Source organism: Gavialis gangeticus, unplaced genomic scaffold, assembly GCF_001723915.1.
Source record: "Gavialis gangeticus isolate Ggan-Ray unplaced genomic scaffold, GavGan_comp1, whole genome shotgun sequence".
Taxonomy (NCBI): Eukaryota; Metazoa; Chordata; order Crocodylia; family Gavialidae; genus Gavialis; species Gavialis gangeticus.
Window position 1 is genome coordinate 78,169,362 of NW_017729024.1, and position 5,719 is coordinate 78,175,080.

Here is a 5,719-nt window from a genome sequence, read left to right on the forward strand (position 1 = left end):
TTGCCGTATGACAAGATTGCTATGGTGCTGTGCTTTAGTACTTCCAGTACTATCACGGTATGGGTGGTTACTGCACTGAGTGCGTGGCGCATGGTTGGATTGTGCTGCTACGTCTCTGTGGAGGTGCGCTATACTGAGGGAGTGCGCCTCTACAATGACATAGTTGCCGATCACATTTAGACCCATGTGATTGCTACATGGCTGTAGCACACAGTTGAAGTGAGGTGCCTAGGCCAGAGCTTAGTCATAAAGGTACAGTGACAGGCATGGACACCTGTAACATTTTGGGAACCATTTTATTGTCGATTTTCATTTATAAGTGAGGGAGGTGCTCATTGTCAAATGCCTTGGTGCAGATGCAGCATGTTCCTTCTTAAACCGCTGCAAAACCAGCTTGCCTTGGCTTTCATACCTCCCAAAGGCTAGGTCAACTCCCCATCTCATCTCTTCAGAGACATGTGAAGAGCACAGCTGGTCAGGTCTGACGTACTGCTGATTAGTAAATCCTGATGAAAGCAGAAACTAACATTTAGAATTATTTTCATTGTTGGTTTTCATCAAAAGGTTGCCTGTTTGCCAGAGAGAGGTTGGCAGAATTGGAAAACAGTAGATTAATGTGAGCAGTCCCATCAGGAAATCTTGGCAAAACTCAATTAGATTATGGGAAATAATCAAGTCCTTATGTGATTAAGTTTAAAAGGTCAAAACCAGCATATGCCTGAGATGTTATCGCACCATGTGTTTTATGTAGTTTGAAGTTGGTAGGATCTGTAGCTGTTTAGCTAGAGGAACTAAAAGGTAAAGGGGAGCTGGGGGCGGGATGCCCCATAGAGACCACTTTAAATGATTTATTGTGCCAAAGGTATAAAACCATCAGATATTTCTGTTACCTCTAAAAGGTTACTGTATTCATTTTTAAACACAAAGCTCAATCAGCAAAACATGAAGTCAGAGAACTTATTCCAATCACAACCTAGCCTCAGAACTCCTGCCTCTTGTGTTTTTCATAATTCAATTTTCATGGAAAAAATGAAATTTCAGTCAAACATATTCTGTTTTAGAAGAGTAAGCACCCCATTACAAATCAGTTATTTAGTCCGATAATAGATGCCTGTCAGACTGGTCTTTTATTATTCTACTCATTGAGTCATTGAACTTCTTGTCTTTTGCAAACTCCATTGAGCCCGAAAGGCTTTGCTCTGCCTCTGGTGAACCTGTATGGAGCTTGTCTGAGCATGGCCTGTACATCTGAGTCCATGGAAATGCTCCAGACCTGGAAATTCACAAGTAAGTCAGCTCCAGACTCATTCCCAACCCCCACACTCAGACCTAGAACTAGAGACTGGGAACAGAGAGATGAGTTTGGAGCAGTCTCACCTAAGTGTTTCTAGTTTGGAGCATATCTAGACACAGGTAGGTGAGTCAGACTTTGAGGCATGATGTAGACAAGAGGGTCGATACTCTTACTGATTACAGTGATACTTGGAGTGAGCATAAGAGCTAATGTATTCAACCCTGCTGTCTTTATGGGGTCAGGATTGTTAAATGCTGAACATGTGGGGGGGGGGTGTTACAGCTTTGGCAGAACAAATTGAATGATGCAGCCAATGAGATGTGAAACTGGTGGTTTTAAACCTCCACACTGTACCAAAATAATCTTTTATAATAATGATTGATGTCTGAATGGGTACAGTGCATCTGATGGACTTTTAAAAGTGGTAATTCACACTAAAGTTGCTGAAGTTGATTGTAGGCCTAAATTTCATCTTTTAAAGGGAAGGGGGAATTATGTTTGGGGGTGTGCCTTTTGTTTGAATTTAACTGCTATGTCTGCATGCCCCTATAGTGGTATAAGTGAGCTAAACCTTTGTAACTAATTCTGAATGAAGAGTTTTACTCCATTGTAACAGCATATATGGGTATGAAATTATAACTATGATAACTGATAACATACAGTAAATGGTGACATCTAGGGGTGAGATTACACATTATTAGACCATGCTGATGGTCATTCAAGTTTTTAAGTGCTCTTCATTTAAGGCTCATTAATATGTGTTAAGTGTCCTCTGGCATTTTAAAATTATAGCCACTTTGGGCTAGGTTTATCTTTGAGCTATGCTACCTAGATTGAGTTAAATTAACTTCTGGGTGTTCACCTAAGATAAAACCCACCAATTTGTGGTCCTCCAGTATCCCAGAAGGCACAGCTCTGTCTCAGATGGACTAGCTATCATTCAGGACTATACAGCCCTGGACTGACAGCTGGGAACAGCTGGGCAGCAGGTAAGTGGGGGGTTGGTGAGTGGGGAGGGTGAGTAAGTGGGAGAGAGAGTGGATGAGGAGCTGGCAGGCCACTGCCTCCTCTGCCCTCCCCCTAAACTCCAAATTATCCCCTCCATCCCCAGATCACCCTTCTTCACCCCAATCTCTCCCTCCACCTCCATCAGTCTCTTCTACTCTCAGCCCCCCTCTCTGATCACTATCTTGCTGCCCTTATCAGGCCAAAAGTGGCAAAGGCACTGGGGTGGGGGGGGGAGGTTTCCCCTCCTGTTGGATCCTGAGATCCCTGCAGACCATGCATCACCCCTGGACACCTGGATTTAGCCCCTGCCATGCCCCACAACTGAGGGGGGGCAGTGCGGGGGGGGGGCACAAGGAGCTGCTGGCAGCCAGTAGGGTCTGGATCCAGGTGCAAAAAGGGTGGTGGGGGCTGCAAGTAGCCTGGCAGTTACATGAGTTTTCCTTCAGGTCACCTGAAGATGAAAGTCTTGCACTTAAAAGTTTGTCTAACTCCCAGCCATGTAGATGGTCCAGTAAAGGACAGCGCCCTAACAAATCCTTGCCTGACCTTTAAAAAGGAAGGCAGAGATGGCTGTCTCTGAATATGCAGAGTATTTTTCTTTAACCAGGAAAAAAGTCATGATCAGGAGCCATCAAGGAATTGACAGAAGGACCACTGAGCTCCAGGGTTTTCCTTGAGAGAGACCTCCAGCAGGAACACTATTGGAAAGCTTTGACATACTCAGCAAGTGTTGTTAGGCAGGGCGTGACTTCCAGAGCTGCAGCAGGGAAGTCAATTGATAAAATTGCTCTTTAAGAAGGATATTCAATAAATAGAATTATCTTTAATGGGATTACCCACTAAGAGGCAAAACCATGAATGAACATTCCTGGGAAGGGGACAGAAAGAATCTCCAAACTAACAACCAATGTAGCAGTGTTGGGAGAAGTGGAAATTGAATTGGCAATTGGTCAGAGGGGTTTGTTTTGTGTTTTTTGTTCCACATCTAAAAACCAAATAGAAAGAAGGCATAGAGGAAAAAACTTTTAGTAGTTTTTCCCTTTTAATTTTATTTTTACATACACTATAGGTACTATTAAGAATAACAGGGGCAGAGTAAGACCTAAATAGTTTTATTTATTAAGCCAATATAATCTGCAAGGCTTGGTTCAATATTTATACTTCCCTGAATATAGAGCTGAATAACACTTGCAATTTCTGTGTTGGGGAGTATTCTGGTATTTCAGCATTTTTTTTAAATTCAAGCTGAGACAATGTTGCGGAATAAATACAGTGAAACATTTCAATTTGAAAAAGTCACAACGCTTCACTTGGCTTTTTTAGATGCTTAGAAACAAAATATTTCAAAATACTTTGAAATTGAAATCATATTTAGGTTTATTGAACTGATCCAAATGCTACTTTGGAGTCAGTTCAATGTTAATCTATTATCTATGTGTCATCATTGGGTATATTCCCTCATGAGAGTTCGTTTAGGAGCATGATTCCCCATTCTCTTTGGAACAGGGTCCCTGGCCACACGACACATTAGTAGAGAGATAGCATATTTACTCAAATCCAAGACAATTCCCCCCGCCCCCCATTCAACATGGGAAGGGGAAACTCCTAGTCTTAGATTCAAACACAGGGAGCAAGACAGCAGCTGCATAACCTCCTTCCCTCTTGTACCTTGAGCTCAGGGTCAGCATTGGACCCCAGTCACTGCCCCTCCTGCCACCTGCTCCCTGCAGTGCCTGTTCCCTGCTGCCACCTTCCTGCTGCCCCTGCTCCCCCTGCAATGCCACCGCTTACCTTCCCATTGCAGCTCTAGCTCTGACTGGCCCTGCTTCAACCCAGGGCAAGGAGCATGGAGCATTTGCAGCCTTCTGCCCCCACCTGCTTATGGAGTGGTGTCAGCAGGGGTGGCAGCTCTGACCCGAGCTCTAAGGCCAGAGCTGCTGCTTCTGTAACAACTACTGTGTGGCTGGGTGGGGGCCAGAGGCCACATGGGCTCCATGCTCTCTCTGCCCAGGGCCAGAGCAGGGCTTTAGCTAAGGCCAGAGCTATGACAAGAAAGTAAGTGTTGGTGGCAGAGAGTGGGGAGGTGGTGCAGGGGACAGGCAACAGGGGGGTAGGTGCCAGGGAGCTGAAGCATGGGAGCGGCAGATGGGAGGGCAAGTTGCAAGCAGGGAAGGAGCAACAGGCACTGTGGGGAGCGAGACCAGTGCCAGCAGGTACAGGCATTGCAGGGGAGCCAGTGTGGGGAGTGCAAGCACTGGGAGGACCAAGTGGTTGGGCAGAAAAAGAGGGGAAGTGAAAGGGTCAGGTCACCTCAGGACCCCACCACCTGCCCTTGGCTACTACTTATCGTTCTGTAGTGGTGGTGGTGTGGGGGGTGATGCTTCAAATTTAGATTCTATATGTGGAAAATTATAACGCCTTTTTCCATATCGAGAATCTAGTTATTGGCGTGAGGGGTTGTCATTTTAAAATCAAAGTAGTCTTGGATTCAGATAAATATGGTCATTAGCTTTGTTAGTCTGGCAGAAGGCAGGGCAGGGGGTACCTTATAGACTAACTGAATTGGAGATGTGTAAGTTTTCGTGAGGAACAGCTCACTTCATCACCTGTGTTTGTATTCATCAACTGCATCTAATGAGGTGAGCTGTTGCTCCTGAAAACTTATGAATCTCTTATTCAGTCTACCCTTCACAATATACGTTAATTGAAGCAGCCAGAGTTCTGTAGCTCTCATGATAAACCGCACAGCTTGGTCAAAAAATTGAGACACAGAAAGTCCTCCAGGAAGACCAGCTTATAGAAAAAATGATAATATGAAGTAAAATTCTCAGAAAGCAATGTTTGCTGAGAAGAAAATGCAGGTAAATATTTTGCTGAACAACATCAAAATTATGGGTCTGGATTATTTTCCAAAGGTGTGCATATTATATTGGAAAATAAGTTAATTGAATGAATTGTAAGACAATTGTTGACAGCCTTCAGCACCCAGTTTTTGTGACTTTGTCAATTTTGGAAAAATGCTTCTACTAACTAGTAGTTGATACCTCTCCCAACTCCTCATAAAGGTCTTACTTTTGTGCTTAGTTGACGATAACCTTGAAATTGCTACAGGCAGTTGATACAGGCAGTTCCATTCTTGTTTCTGGCATTGGTGGTACTGCATTTGCTCCAGTTAACCACAGGATAATTCAAGATTCTGATAAATTTGTCTTCTACCTCTACCTTTGCTTGTACTGTAAAAGGCACTAGATGGGCTTTGCCAGTGATAGCAGTTGTTCCCTCTTCAAGCAGGCATGTGTGTTTTTATGGGGGTTTTTTTGTTTGTTTTGGGGTTTTTTTCTTTCATCTGATATCACTTAAAAACATTAACTGCCCTTTTCACTATTTTTGGTATGATACTGGTGGTGGTGGTTGGAC